This window comes from Octopus bimaculoides, chromosome 4 (genome assembly GCF_001194135.2).
Source record: "Octopus bimaculoides isolate UCB-OBI-ISO-001 chromosome 4, ASM119413v2, whole genome shotgun sequence".
NCBI classification, from domain to species: domain Eukaryota; kingdom Metazoa; phylum Mollusca; class Cephalopoda; order Octopoda; family Octopodidae; genus Octopus; species Octopus bimaculoides.
Genome location: NC_068984.1, coordinates 54,624,623 through 54,641,722, shown reverse-complemented (window position 1 = coordinate 54,641,722; position 17,100 = coordinate 54,624,623). Strand labels below are relative to the sequence as shown.

Genomic DNA, 17,100 nt, shown 5'->3' with positions numbered 1-17,100 from the left:
TCTTGCACATCAGTGATGTAGAAAGAATGCTTACATTTATATTTAACACACTGTTGGAATTTGTAACAAACACACATATGCATATAGATTGATAGACAGAAAGATAGATTGATAGACAGATAGATAGATAGATAGATAGATAGATAGATAGATAGATATAGTTACAGTGTAGCAAGAATAGTCAAGCTGGCAAGAAGTTAGCGCCACAATAACGTGATCTCTGGTTCAATCCCACTACGTGACATCTTGGCAAATACCTTTTATCGGGTTGATCCAATATAGATGAATGAAATCGGAAAGACGAAAACTGCGCAGAATTCACCTGGATGTACCCTATCTGTTTTTGAAAGAACCTGTTTATAGCATCATGCTGATATGATAAAATTAGTTCAATTGAACATCAGATGTACTCATCGTAGAAACCGACAGAATATTGACACGATGTTTCTATGAAGCTATTCAGACATTCGTTCAACTTAATTTCATGTCTATAGTCCATGTTTTCTGTAATACTCAGTTCACGAGTCCGCAATACTTTTGGTGAGCATCTCTGTTCTTTCTAGTTACTATAATTAATTGACTGATAAATGTTATTTTCGAAACCCTTAACCGTGGAATTTTTTATCAACGGACACTGTTTATTTTCATGTTAGTAAAGATACTTACGATGATGATATTTGTACAATAATGAATTATCTTTTCATCAATATCCATTTGATGCACCGAAAACTTATTCTCTGGTATTGGAACTACTTAGTTTGTTTAATTCTCAAAGATCAACAAAAGCAGCTTAAATTAAGAGAACCCCGTTAACTGTTTGCAGTGAAATAAATACACTCGGATCATTATTAGATTACTGACCGAGGTTTTCACATCAAAGACTTTTTCAATCGTTTTACTGAGAATTTTTTTAATGCCACTATTGATTCAACAGCCAGGGAAAGCAAGAAGTTATTTTAAGAATGTTAGTTATTAAAAGAACTGGTGCAATAAATATGTGAATTTGCTATGTATACCATCAGCATAATGCAAGAAAACAAGAGCTAAGATATAGCCTAAATTATCTCTTCGAGGATGTGGAACTTTTTTAGAGGTTTCCATTGAAACGATCCTTATCTACTTCTTTATGAACCACTTAGAAATTTTTTTACTGTAATTCTATTTCTATTAAAAATTATAAACCATTAACATTTAGTTGATGTAATTAATGAAAGTTGATGAAAACTTGAAATCACTACTGCGATCTGGTTTACTATGATTCGAGTGAATAAAATATCGCACTATCGTTACTTCGGCTTCGATACCAAATCCATTGCAAGCGTTTAGTAACATGTTCGAGCAGAATATGACTTTTGAAGTTTGATGAATAATTCATTGTTTAAACTTAAAATATTTTAGTGTAAAATTAAATGCTAATTACTTCCTCAAAATCCATAAAATTCTGAAGTCTTCGTATTAGGAGATGCAGTTAATGAAAATTATGAAAACCTAAGAATATTTCATGTAGAGGAATGATGCAGCTAGCAACTGTAGTTTCTGCCTCACAGCAAGTTACAGATGTAGTTGAAATATTAAGTGAAATAAATTATGGTTCGAAATTCATAGAACACCAATCATTAATAGTCAATTCTAAGGTACAAAGATTTGGAAAAATACAGTTCATTGTGAAAAATATCAACACATATTACTCCTTCGGACGGTTGGTTTGAAGTGCTTTTTATCGAGTCTTAAATCGTTTAGTATAGGATCTGTGCGTGGTTTCTTCATAGAAGTAACAATGTTATTGAAGCTGTTGATATTTTGTCGCTTTTCATCGAACAAACTAATGATCAAAAGCATCCCAATCTGTTCTTTTTCGGGTATAATTTGAGACTCAAGTTTTTTAAATCGCTTTCTAGTAGTTGTTAAAAACACAATAGAGTTTGATTTCGAGAGGTTCTGCTGCTATACTTAGATGGCATCACTTCCATTGCCCCAGTAGAAATAATATATACCCTTTTGAAGGTTATTTAGTTTTATTATTTAGGAGAATTAGATGTAATATTTCGGTTATAGAAAGAACAGATACTTGACTCCAGTTGTTAACTACTGGAAAGGCAAAATACTTGCGGCATTTCGTCTGTCTTTATATTTTGAGGTCGAGGTTTGCCTTTCATCCTTCGGGATTGATAAAATGAGTATCAGTTGATTAATGGAAGTCGATATAATCGACTTACTACCCCCCACCCCCACCCCACGAAACTGCTGGCCTTGTGCCAAAATTTGAAATCAGTTTTAATACTGGAAAGGAGTGGTGGGTTGGTAGCATCATTAGTACATCGGAGATGCCTTATGGTATTTAGTTACGGCCTTTACTTCCAAATCTAATTTCAGCTAGGGTCAACTTTGTCTTTCGTCACTTCAGGGATCGATACAATACAATAGCAGTCAAATACTGATCTAGATTTTTATCCACTACTACATCCTTCTAAAAATACATGGTCCTTTGACTGTGTTAGAAACTAATATTAGAAGGAGAGATACACGGTGGATTGGGAAAATAAGTGTCAGATAAACTAGCTTGCAATATCTACTTTTTTCATGTCAAACAAGCTGAGGTCAATTTTGACATCCATTCTCCTGGACTCGATCACATAAATTAAAATCAATAACTGGAGTCAATGGTATCGAATAATTCCTCACTTTCAATCTCAGGCTTTGTGCCTATATTAGAGACCATCATGTGGCAGTCTTACACACCTTACTTCTGAAGTCGATAACAAAGTAAAAGTCAAGTGCCGGAGCGATGTAATCGTCTAAACCCTTCCCAGGTCTCCTGTCAGCCTAAGAAACCATTATTTACATACTTGTTGAACACAAAATATAAACTAATATTCTTATTCTTGCACATACATTGTTATTGTTGTTGCTTAACTTTGGGTCAGCTCTAATCGAGCATATTTATGTTAAAAGTTATTCCATCTGGTCATTCTCAAACGTGTTTTTTTTCTAAGACAGATAGGGAGGGTTGGAGTTGAAATTTTACCTCTATTTCTTCCTGGTTGAACAATTACGTAAGATACCATCTTCATGCATGAAATATTTTAGTATTTCAATACTAATCCAATATTTGAACTTTTGTTAGGGGTGAATATTTCCATCTAGCAGAGTGTCATGAAAGAAGCATAAATTTAATCATATGTGAAGATTAATTGCATTTGGTTAACCGCTGCCATCCTACCTAAAGCTCATTCAATGGTTATAGCAGTTATTAAATGAAATATTAATTTTATATTTGTACTCACCCAGCTGCTTTTGGCCAATCTGTTTTTGTGATAATTATACCAACATCAGTTTTCTATTTACAAATGAATCCAGTTTATTAAATTTTGTATAACAGGTGAAATACATAACAGATATTGTTGCCTTTGCTTCAGTCTCCAGGATAATTTTGAAATTATTAATAATAAACAATATGCAATAAAAAGATAATTGGAAACATTTAAGAATCTCTTGTGAAACCAGTTTCATCTTTACGGCAAATATCAAACAATGTAAAATTGACATTAGATTTTATAAGTGCTACATTTATTATTATGTATTGTTATCTTTTCAAAACGTGACAAATATATCACATGTAAAAATATACAGCTACTAAAGTAAATTAATAAATTTTGTAAATTATTACAAAAAAAGTATAAAAATTATTATTACCAAAACTATTTTTATTTTATCGTGAGCAAACCCAAACAATATTCCAATTGCTTAATCTATGAAGAATTGACTTGTATAATTTGTTAACAGAAAAAAATGGATTTATATACAAGTAGGAACAGAGTAACAGAATATACAGTAATTTTAATATAATAACATTTGCAATAATTTATAACAACAAAATGCCTTTACACTTGCAGAGAATTTAATTTTTTTTTCTTGTTTATAGCCCAGCATTTAACATTTAATTTACTTGAGAGAGACAGCCAGTTTAAAGGTCAGCAGTTCATTTCCTGCTTTTTCTCCATTGCCAAGACATTTACCTTTCAGTGGTCCTTTCCGTTGAAGCTGTGGAGGTGAAGGATCTCTGTCGTTCGACAAAGATTAAATTGTTCAATCAACTGAATTACATGCTCCTAAATTAACACGTAAATGATTAAACATTATACAGATACGGGAATCCTCAATGTAATTCATTGGTAGAATCAGCCTGACACAGTATTTAACAAGGTTGTACCTTTTGAATTGTAGGTCCCTATGCAGTTTCCGTCAATCTAATTTCAAGGTATGAGTCAACCTGAAGGTGCAGAAAATTGTATTTACCCAAAATGCTACATAGTGAGATCGAACCGGACATCTCGTAGTTGTGAATCGAACTTCTTAAACTTTTGTCAAAATGCACCGACATTGAAGGTGTAAGTCGGTATGGTTCTAATACTGTATTCAGTTGCAAAAGTGTCTAACATCTGCTTAATGATACAGAAACTAGATCTTGTATTAAGGATTGCCATTCTTTCACTTATTATGACTCTCATACATATATCTTTAAACCTTTTAGTCAATTTTCTCCGTCAACACATCATACCTTCATCAGAGTAGGACAAGATTTTAAATTTATATCTTTGAGGAGTTTCTCGTAATAAGATGGACTACATACTTTAGTCTGTAAACTATATAGTCTAAGTTACTATGCATCTAATATAGTACATTTTCCATGACGCTCATATTAGATTTTAAAGATTTAATTCCAATATAATGAATTCTCGCAGAATGCATTAAGTACATGTAATGATTCATCAAATTTATATTTTAGCATGCTGATTTTTATTGTGATATTTTATTGATTTAGTCGTTCTCTACAAATATACTGAGTAGCTACTGTAAGTGAATAGGAGGGAACCAAGTAACAGTAATCTTATTACAATAAAACACTCCACAGAGGCAATAAGGACAGAGGAATGGGTGCTCTTGCCTTCGTACTGCAGCAAACGTGTGGCCAATGTGCGAGTGGGTAAGGTGCCACCCGAATTGAAAGAAGAATGTCTGATGACAGCCATAATATATAATATGAAAGACGGGAAGATTCTGAAGGCTACAAGGACTCAGAAGGTAGATCACTGGGGATATGGTATCGAATTAACAATTCAGGCAACAACAGAGGACTTGAACAGTCTGGTGAATGAGATTGTGCTGCCAGAAGATGCGAGACTGAGAGTTACAATGGAGGGGAGGCCGCCAGTGTGTTTCACATGTGGAGAAAGGGGCCACAGGGCGGCATGGTGCACCCAAAGAAAGCCACAAACAGAACAGGAGAAGAGGCAGGAGAGTGTGGACCAGGTAGTACAGGACAAGGCAACAGAAAAAGAAACGAAGGGATTCACTATGGTTAAAAAGAAAAGGAGCGGAGAAATGAGTTTTCCACCAGAGAAACAGAAAAAGAAGAGAGAAGGGGTGAGAAAAGAAACTGTGAAGGTGGGTAGTAGGAAGGAAAAAGAAAGTGGAGTTACCAGTAAAGATACCAGTTGTTCCATTGGAGAAAGAGTCGGAAACCCAACTACTATCTTTATTTGGGCATAAAGTCCAATATAGAATGGACATTTCAAGGACAGACAACACAAAACGTGGGGTACATGTAACGAATGAGGAATATGTGATGGAATATTTTAATGAAAGGATGAAATGGCTTACGAGCCCCCTAAAGCTCGTAGTTCCATTTTACAGTTTTCTTTATACAGTTAGTGATCGATTACATTCGTGCGTTATACGTTCCATAAGTTCCTCTACACCTATTACCTTGGGTAGATTTTCGTTCCGAACATATAGTTTACTTTTAGGAATCTTGTTTTCAAACAACTCCGTTAGTCTTTCTATCTTCTCTACATCCACCAATAACGCTCTATCATCTTGTTCAAACATATGTTGCTCCAACTTTATTCTTACTATCCCTTTCATTTTCGTTAATTTTTTCTCAATTTCAATGACCATATAATAGAAAATTAACTTTTCCAAGTGTCGTCCCTTAGTTCGTTCTGTCCTCCTTACATACGCTATCCTCTCTTCCACTCTCCTCATCCACTTTCGCCCTTTTAATTCTCTCTCTCTCTCTCTCTCTCTCTCTCTTCTTGGCTCCGCTTCCTGCGTTCGAATCTCTGTACTTCCACTTGCTGTTGTCTTTTCTTCCTTTTTTTTTTTTGACTTTTGGGTGGCGACTCCACCCTCGCTCTTTTTTTATCTGTTGTCTCTTCGTTTTTATTTTCTTCCACCGCTGCATCCTCGCTCGCCTCTCTTAGGGGACACTTTGCTTGCATGTGTCCCCTACTTTTGCATTGGTAACGTCGGAAATCCAACTGTAGGAAGGTGAGATGGAGAGACTATTTATGGAGGAAGAAAAGAGACAACAAAAAGTCCGAGAGAAAGGAAAGAAGATACGAGGAGGAGATGGAGTGTGGTATTATGTGACGTACCCAAAGAATGTAGAAACAGAAAAAAAATAAGTTTCATTCAATAGTAAGAGTGAAGGTGCCTTCATACATATATGCAGAGGATATGAAGGCAATATTGATTGAGGAGGAAAACTACAGAAAGTTGAAAGACAGGTGTGGAGATAGCATTGTAATTCTTTATTACCCACGAGGGGGCCGACAAAGTGGGACATACAATTACATTGGGGACATAAAAAATGTACAATTAAAATAAAATATAAAATAAATAAAAACGTATGATACCATGAAAGATGGAAAAAATGTAATGATGAAAATGGTGTAACCCGCCCCATCAAGTAACATCACTTGCTTCCTTTTCTGTATACCCCATTATGTCCAACCCAAATCTCTCTTTCAATTCTTCAGACTCAATAAACTGTGGTATTTTCTCCTTATCGAAATCAACCTTCCATATTTCATAATTCACATTGTGTCTCTCTACTTACATCTTTTGCTGTGTCGTTAATAATAGCACCACACCAACATGCAATGTGTTCTCCCATTCAATAGCCTTTACAAACAGGTCATCGTCATGAATTATACACGCAAAACATCCACTGGGGGGAGGGGAATTTTTGAAGCATTGTCTGAATGTACTCTTTTCTTTTGTTTTTGTGATCGTGGGGAATGGGAAGGCTTAGTGTCTGCAGGGCGAGGATGGGACAGATAGGGTATGGGTGGGCCTTAGGTAGTTGTTGCGTGAAGTTTTGTGTGTATTGGACTTGCCTTTTTCCTCTTCCTTCTCTTTTCCCACTCTTCCTCTTTTTCTGGAACCAATTCTTCCTCCTGCTGTTCTTCCAGAGGCGTCTCTTGTGTCTTCTCCTTACTGCTTTCTTCTTGCACTTCCTCCACTCTTTTATCTGGTGGAGGGCATTTCGCTCTTATGTGGCCATTCTGACCACATTTAAAACAGCGCGGTATTTTGCCCTCCACCCTTACATTCATTATAATTTCATCCACAGTCACTGTTTCTACCATCTCTTCTATAGTCTCACTTGAACCTTGCACTATCATGTTCAAAACTTGGTCCTTCCAATTTACACTTTTTGTTTTAGTTGTCTTGAGCACCACTATTTTGCCGTCAGTCTCGGCCAATACAGCAGCCGCTATCCAGGCTACGTCTATTTCTGGAGGAATTCCTTCTACCCTTACTCGAGACGCTCTTTGTCCCAGGTACGTGGATAGAAATACTAACTCTTCGTCCTTTAATGGCATTGCCGCGTGCTTCTTCGCCGTGTTCTCGTTTATGAATCTTACTTCTATTTCACCTAATTTCGGCCCTCTGGCAAGATATGTTATTTCTTGCCAGATTGGCCTCATCCCCTTCTCCGCCTGCTCCGTCATCATGTGGTCTATTTTTCCTTTCTTGAGTACTTCTTATACATTATGGTTCTACCTTTCATCATTTTTGCCGTTTCGAGAAACTTGCACGTTGTAACCGTCTCGACTCAGATTCTTGTACTTCTAGATATCAATTAACACATTTGTCATCTCGGGCGACATCTCCGAACCTCCTCCTTTTCAACTCCTTATCCATAACCTCAACAGTCCTTAGCAATTCTTCTTCGGATGATGACAACTCAGACCCGCTAAGGTCTGAGTAAAAAGAATTCCTTTTACTTTTACTATCCATACTAACTCTCAAAGAGGGAAAGCACAACTACACCGCTGCAAAGCAGCATACAACAAAAAAAACAATCCTTCACCAAAGCAAACCAACAGACAAAATAAACTTACACCTTCTTCGTTAATCTAATCAGCACTCTCCTATGTGTGGAGATAGCATTGACCCGCCAGGAGTGGAGGTGAAATTTGGAGAGTTGCCACCAGTGGTGAATTTAAGACATATCGAACCATTGATGAAGTTCTACTAAAGACAAAAAAAAAGTATGAAATTAAAGGGAAAAAAGAACAATTGTAGATAATACATATAATGGTTCAAATGGTACTGCATGGAAGTGGGGCCCATGCGTCCATTTTCATTTTTTCATTTTTATATAACTTTCATCTCATTTACATTCGTTTTATGTTTTTTGTCCCCACTGTGGTTTTGTCTGTCCTTGTGGTGTCCCCATCTGTATTTAGGGCTTTATGCCTAATAAAGAAATAATCTGTCCACATGTAATGTGCTTTAAATACATGACACGTCTAAACTTGGTAATGTAAACAACGTGGAGATTCTTGTCTTCGCACCTGAAAACAACGGAAGAAATAATTTGAGCACTTCTAAAGGTTAGTTTCGCTAAATTAAACCAGAGACATGAATTACATTTATGGTAATTTATGGTAATTTATGTGCAGCACTTCAAGCTAATAAAGCCTTTAATTATGAAGTTATTTCACTTTTCATAGATTTCTTTTTCATCAATCCATGAAATCCGATTATACACTTAGTCTCAAAAAAAGCTCGATATGGGTTAAACAAAAAATTACAGGCAAGGACAGTGTGTCATGAAGGGCTTGCATTTTTGCCAGGAAACCTCTCAGTGCAAATGATTTAAAAAGAACTTCTGACTAGCCAGCTAACTATCGTCTCTATAAGTTGATCATTATATCATTTGTAAGCATAAAAAAGGTTTGGTCTTTTGGCACTTTTTTTCTTTTTAATTTAACTTTGTCTGTGTCAGTCTTTCTTTTTGGCATAATACCAAAACATATCCCTAAGTATAAAGAAATTAAAGCGTAAATTTCAAATAAGAAAGTGTAATTTTCTCTAATCCGGTCAGCAAAAGAAAATTCTAGACGTTATATGTCCATATAGAAAGGTTTATCTGAGATAAAATTAGTGGAGGTCTTGAAAGAATAGAGCAACGGAATAAATTATTTGCAGCTTTCTACGTTCTAATACTAACGAATTCAACTTTTCCTTTCATCTTTCCAGAGCAAATAGAAAAAATACATATGTACACGAGTTCATTTAAGCAACATTATTCTATTCCCAAAAATTTTCCTTGAGTTTTTTTTATATATTTAGCAACAACAGAAACTATTATCAGAAACAATCGCCCAACAAATATTGCACTTTATTCTTAGTTATTAGAAATAGCTATTGTGAAAAACAGATAGCTTAAAACGTTACATAACTCAGTCCCCTTATAGAACGGATATATATGACTATCAATATTAAATCTTTCAGGATTTACTGCAATATATTTTCAATTATATAGGATCTATTAAATTACGAAACTATTTCGGACGAAATTAAATATGTACCTTATTTCAACAGAATAAATGGACAAAAAAGAAAACATCGCCAGAAGTGACATATTACATTTGCTTCGAAGAAACACTTGCTTGTACGGATTTCAATAAATAGAAAATATCGTCTAGATATTACAAATTATAAATCTAATTTGTGGGCGGCACAGATTTTTAAAACAAATATTTTAGCGTTCAAATAGGTAATCATGTTTCAATTGGTACTTACTTAGGTGGTGGCATAAAACATTTACTTTCTAAAGAAAAAAAATCAGTAACAAAAATGTGTATGTAATCTGTTTTATAATTAATGACCAAGAGTGAAACTGTTATGATTGAACTGATATAACTTAGCAGAGAATTGAAATTCCATCACGAACTAACCTTGTCCAACTTTAGACAACAGTACGCAAACATTGGTAAACACCAATAGAATGTCTACGAAAGTTTTTGCTTAATAAGGAATAAAACAGCTTAAACTTTCTACATGATTTGAATTTCTAAATGATTCCTTGCCTATGGTCGTTCTTATAGTTACCTCAAGTTTCTTGAGCGCAGAGTTAAGTATTTCTATGCAAGTAGATTTTACTATCGCTAAAATATTTTATTTTAAACACTGAAATCCCGTAGCAATTTTTTTTCTCACTATTATGAGTTCGTTTATGTGAAATAAAGTGTCGATTTATCAAAGACGATATTGTCACAATCGGTATACGCTTTCTGAACTTCAAAGGATAGCTAAAGGTTGTTTCTCCTATTACGATAACTACATATTTCTGCAAAACTGCGAAGTTTGAAACAAATATTTCTGATCACATCATATCGCTGCGAGGTGCAGAAATAATAGACTTAATTTTCACACTGGATTAGACTTAGTTTATTAAATATCTGTTACGTAAACTCATCCATTAGATATATTTCGGGTTTCGATATACCGTGCCATCAGCCAAGCATTATATAGCAATGAAAGTATTTATTTATCATTTCCTTTAATTTAATTTAGAAAATTTATTTTTCCTTATTTTTGTTGTTGTAACTAACAATATGGTTTGGTTTTATGTATAGGAAATATTTTATATTCAGTTAAATAAATGGTCAGTATACTAAAATCTTGAGAAAAAATTATGCAGAAATATATTCCTAAAAAGGAGGATAATTTTAGAACTTGTGACAAGATATGATCACACTTTTGGTTTCGATTACTTGAGAAAAATTAATTTTTTGTGGAACTTGCGAATTCAGATGATCTTTCATTTTCATTATTTTGATTATATTGTCAAGGTGGTGATGTGGCAGAACTGTTAGCATGACAGAGGCCATTCTTGAGGTGTTTATTTCGACAATTTCCGATCTCTCATCTCACTGAGTTTAACTTGACTTTTCATCTTTCCAAGATTGTTGAATTAAAGTACCACTTGAGCACTGCGGGAGGTATTGAGTAACCTTCTAATTATTGGTCCTGATTAAGAAACATTTATTTTGGTTTCATTGTGTATGTCGTTTCTGGAACAAGTATGTAGGCAATTGTTGACGATGTGGCACGCCTTTTTACTTATTTATTTACTTATTTATTTATTTATTGTAGCTTGTTATTAAAAACACGGCTGGGTTGCTCAAATAAATCACAAGGCATTTCAGTTGAATATAATTCTCTCTAATATCATAAACGAATTGGCTGCTAGTACTATCTTCTTGCCAATTTTGTTTAACTTCCCAAGGCTTTTTGTTGGGGCAATATCTCTGTACCTCCCTGGATCTTTATCTTTTACCTTTTATCCACGTTACGCTAAAAATATTCATCTTTTATCCTCGTTACTAAAACAAAATGAGTTCGGTCTTGTAAGTTTTCGTAAAAGTATTTCTGTCTAAATATACAATAGCCACACTAAAATATGCTTTCACCACGTAAAGTTTTTGTAGAATATATTGATCACTTAGCCCATCTCTGCCACTACACTGCCACTTCTCTCACCAGAGATCAACTAAAATGTTTCATCTCCTGTACTCTGTATCGAGGTCCAGTATATCTGATACATCATAATGGACAGCAAATCCCATTTTACTTTAAACACTAACCACTTCTGGCAACTTCATATCCTATATTTCTTACATTACTTATCCTCAAGAAAAATTGTGAGATCAAGAAATAGATATCTGAAAAGTTACTCAGTTCTTTGGGATTGGAACTTTCCAGTAACTACTAAGTTATAATATTTGGCTGTTAACTTCCAGGACCTTTTGGATTTGCATGGTATCGGTAACCCTATCCACTATCTCGTTGCACTTGTCATTACTCTGGACAATCACGAGCCGTATTAGTCGACCTTGACACTTTGAGTTAGATAGCTAGTATGGAGTGTGACCCAGTGTCGCAGGATTGTTCTGCACTGAAACCGCAATGGTTATGAATATTAACAAATGTTTTGCATATGATCAGATAGGGATGTCATATGCATATTTGTTGGAGAAGGCACAAGAGTGGCAGGTATTAAATGTTCTGCTTTCCACTGGTCCGTTTATGTGCTAACCAGTAATCTCACAGCCTGGATCATATGGGTAGATCTCAGACCTATTTGGACGAGAGGCTGAAGATGTTGAGGTATGCGTTGTATACGATGATGGAGTGGAATTAACGGATATGTAAGTGAATTAGGTAAAGGCGATAGAGATTGCAAGAAAGAAACAGACAGCAAGTAGTTTGATAGATAGGAGGGCCTGTATTAGGTGTCTTATGAGGTCTTTCATGAGTGCTTCTGGTAGCATTGAATCCAATATAACCTATTGTATGGTCCGGTCGTCGGTAAGTAAACGGGCACTCCAACTAGGATTGTCTGATGAAGAGGGTTGCAAGAATCCCGGCAAGACTCAAAATAAGGCCTGTAAAAGGATGGATGAACCCAGCCTCTAGTATAGGTTTAACGACTATCTAGCAATAGTACAGGGCCTCAGAAATTCTGGGTTGGTATCTGGCATGCTGGAAAACTACAGGGAGTGAGGAACTCCTGAGCTTTTGTTAAAGCATATCTCAATAACCCGCTTCAAATCCAGGCTATGCCTACTCCGATAATCGGCGGCGACTTAGCGAATCCTCTGCGACGGTCGACAATCGACGGCAAGATAAGCTGCTACGGATCTCATTACCTCAAAGTGTGTATGCATGTGACCAGAGACCATATGTGAACTTATATTCCCACCGAAATTCCGATCATGAACTCTACTCGTTGGTCAGAGCCGGCTAAGTCCACTACCATCACCACCACAACCACCGCCCGGTTGATAGCCGCTGCAAGTATAAGTAAGCACAAATAAAACGGGGGAGCAGAGATCGAGATGTAGAGGGATACTATGTCATAGCTAAAAACATATCTATAGTGTTTTAGTGTTTTGGGATTGAGTTGCTCATGTCCTTGCATGGCGCCATTAAGTCTATTGACAGCTATAAGAAAGGTTTCAAGAAAGGCTTAAAGAATAAGAAATTTTGTGTATAGTTCTTCACAGCTAGTAAAATTGAGTCTAATGGGTTTAATCTTGTGTTTTCGTTCAGATTTCTGCGTTTTCATTGTTAGTAGAAGGTGATAAATTTGCTGCTTGAAGAAGTAAAAGCCGATTCACATTTAATAGAATGATGCAGGTTAACGGCTGCCCATCATTACTAATGTTCCCAAACACACAAAAAAGGATAAACTTTCCTAATACCTGTTTCCTAGTGCTGTCATACTTCAGTGAGCAAATAATCACTTCAATCTGCAAAATTATCTGTAGAAAGGAGGAGGTGGATGTACATTCAAGTACTTCGCTACGGAAATGCCTCTTAAAGGGAGAAATCCAACTTCTGATGCTAGAAATATGAGTCCGCTGTGTGGGAATCCATCATATATAGATGTGTATGTATATTTGTGTCAGTCCAGTCTGATCCCCTACACAGCCTAGCAACTGGTGCTGGTTTGCTTACGTCCCCGTAATCTATCGGCTCGGCAAAAGAGAGTCATGGAATAAGTACAAGACCTAAAGATGAATAGCTACTTGTTTCTACCAAGACCTTTCATTGCGGGGCCCCAGCATGGCTGCAGTCCATTGATTGAAACAAATAAAAGATAAACAATATTAATTATTGAACATACAGCTTACAACTTCCTTTTCAGACTTTCATTTACAAAAATGAACACTTATTTCAAACTATACAAATTTGCATATTTTTCTGTTAACGTTATTTTAATCTACTTCTTCCTTTCTTAACTTTACGTTTAACTTGACTGCATTACATTTCCTAAAAACAGATATTTATTAGCTAATACAAGTGTTTTAGCATATATTAACCTGTCGTTGCTAAAATGTAATTTACAAACATACCATAGTATTGATCTGACACAACTCTGCAAAAGATAATAACGTTTAAAGTTATGTATATTGTATAGTCATATCTTTATAAATCTAAGTTGTTTGTTTATATGCACGGAAGTCACAAGACAACTTTATCAAATATTGAATAATTTTAATATAAACAACATTCATACGTGCATATATGTGTTTGCGTTTTATGTATTGTGTGTGTGTGTTTACTTATTTATGAAGTATAATACTATCTGATAATATTTATGTTATTTATATTTTTCATATATTAGTAAGTCCGAGATTGTGTATATTAGTAAATCCAAAATCAAGATACATGCTTCTCTAAAATTCATCTGCTCAAGTTGTCCTTAATATGTCTGTAGGTGTGTAGGTATGAATGTATGTTCTCTTTCGCTTTCTAATTTAGAGTAAATTTTGACCGGCTACCTACTTGCTAACAAGATTATGAAGGAAAGTATCTTGTTTTAACTGTCATCCTTTTAATTTTAGAAAGATCTTGCAGATTTTTATAGTCCCAGATATTGTGATTATGTGTACCATATGAATTAAGGACTTGCATTCTCTCCCCAAGATTCCAAGTTCAGCCACACTTTGCTTCAGACGGGTTGGTGTGTATCTTGTTGCTCCAATAATATGGGTATGAAGCTGAAGGTGTATCTTGGGTACTAGATTTGCAAACACCTTATCAATAGCACATAGATGTCTTCTTTCTCCTACATTTTTCTAACCATTTTCTTATCCAGGGGACAGCTGATTTCCACAACAGAACATACCCTTTCTATGTGGTCCCACACAACGATATCTGGCCGGTTTTATTTTAACTTGATAGCTGCTTTGATTTTCAAGTTCCACCAGTATTCTTTATGTATGTAAAGTAATGTAATATATGTATGTATTTTGCGGCGAACTGACAAAATCGTTAGCACGCCGGGCAAAATGCTTAAGGCATTTCGTCTGTCTTTACATTCTTTACATGATATTGCTGGCCTTGTACAAAACTTTGGAACTAGTATATATGTATGTGCACGTGCGTGCGCATGCGTGCGTGTGAACGCGCGTGCGCGCGCGTGTGAACAAATCAATAAATACCCTTAAGAGAATAAATTACCAAGTCCATAGCACTCCTATCCTGCTATATTTACCCAGCCTTCATCCACATTTTCCCGCAAGATAGACTTCTACATGATCCAGCACTGCTCTATATATCATTCAATTTAAAATATATTGCCCACATATAATAGATTCAGCAAACACAAAAATATTTTTCTGCAGTTCATTTTTATCAAAACAGTCAGTATACCTAAAATTATCTGTTATTATACTGCAAAACTAGAACCACGTTGTTTTTAATAGTTGGAACATTTGTAAACCTTGTATTGCTTCAAATCCTATTTTACCTCATTCTAATTTAGGCATCATTTAAGGTGGTGAACTGGCGAAACCGCTAGCACGCCGGGCAAAATGTTCAGCAGTGTTTTGTCCATCTTTACGTTCTGAGTTCAAATTCCGCCTAGGTCGACTTTGCCTTTCATCTTTTCGGAGTCGATGAAATAAGTACCGTTTGAGTACAGGAGTCGATGTTAACAACTTATCACATCCCCCAAAATGCTAGCCTTGTGCCAAAATTTGGAATCAATTTAGGCATCATTTTGTTATACATATTATACGTATGTAACGTGTGTGTGTGTGTGTGCGCGCGCGCGTAGGCATGGCTGTGTGGTAAGAAGCTTGCTTCCCAACCACATGGTCCTGGATTCAATCCCACTGTGTGGCAACTTTGTCAAGTGTCTTCTACTATAGCCTCGGGCCGAACAAAGCCTTGTGAGTGGATTTGGTAGGCGGAAACTGAAAGAAGACCATCGTATGTTTATATATTTGTGTGTGTGTGTGTGTTTTACAGAAAGATAATAAGGGCTGAGGTCTATCCGTTCGACTAACAATTGTTCAAAGCGATGCCCCAGAATGGCCGCAGTCTAATGACTGAAACAAATAAGAGATGAAAGAAGATATATGTGTAGGCGTGTGAGTGTTTGTGTGTGTGTGTGTGTGTGTGTGTGTGTGTGTGTCGTTATACAATATAATACACTGCAAAGATAAATTTTAATAGCAACCAATCTTTTATTTTTATATTTTTCTTTCGTGATTTATGCTATATTGATTTTACTCGTCCAACTCTAAACCATATATACTTTACGAAACCCGTAATGATATTTTTGACCAGAAAAAAATTAGTTGTTGCTCTCTGTTCTTCCAAGTTTTCAATCAGTTAACAATAAATATGAAATCATACGGCTATTTATTTTATTTCGATAGAAATAACTTTATTAATTTACCAAACCTGAAATAAATTCATATTGTGTATGCACGATTCACAGTTAATTAATTGAAATCGAAGTAAAAATACAAATTTTGTATTGTTATCATTCCATCATAATTAATTGGAATATTTTTTAAACATAAATCTTTAGATACCATCAACTATAACTTAATATCTTTTATCTATTTACACGAGAATTTCTTAATACTATCTGTAAATACGAACGTATTCAATTTTATGTTTAACTCTTTACCTGTCCTGTCCATTGCCTGTTGTGATACACAGCACATATTTCCCTAGCATTCATTTATCATATACACATTCCCAGTTTTTTCAACCAGCAGAAGAACGTCGAACTCAAGAAACGAAAGCTTTATTTTACTCAGAACGTATGAATCAAGGGCTAACTAAAAGTATGAAACAAGTATAGATATTTAACACAAATTTATGAAATTGCTATGGACAGACAAAGGCTTAAAACCTCTTGTTTGATACCTTTATAAGTAGGATGATTACCAATTTAGTTACATGGTCAGATATTTTGAGGCGAAAGGGTTAGTCGATGATACTAGACCACAGTATTTGACTGGTACTTTATTTTATTGTTCTTGAATAGATGAAAGGCAAAATTAACTTCAGTAGGATTTCAGGACCTGAAGAAGTACCGAAAGTAATTCAGTTCAATGTTCTACGTATTATGTAAATCGTCACTCCCTAGGCCGTCGAAATAGCCCAAAAGTTTACTATATATAACAAACTTTATATATATATATATAT

General features: G+C 35.3%; 1 protein-coding gene across 2 annotated transcripts in view; it reads left to right on the top strand.

The window, feature by feature from the left end:
• Window positions 1-17,100, top strand: part of LOC128247586 (uncharacterized) — an 84,597-nt gene that overhangs the window by 42,402 nt on the left and 25,095 nt on the right. Inside the window, exon 1 of one of the 2 annotated variants that reach the window (XM_052967077.1) lies at window positions 7,605-7,628. The exons of the other annotated variant lie outside the window; for it this stretch is intronic. The gene's annotated coding sequence lies outside the window, so the exon portion shown is untranslated. Of the gene's footprint in view, window positions 1-7,604; window positions 7,629-17,100 lie in introns of those variants that run through there. 2 annotated transcript variants of the gene reach the window in all.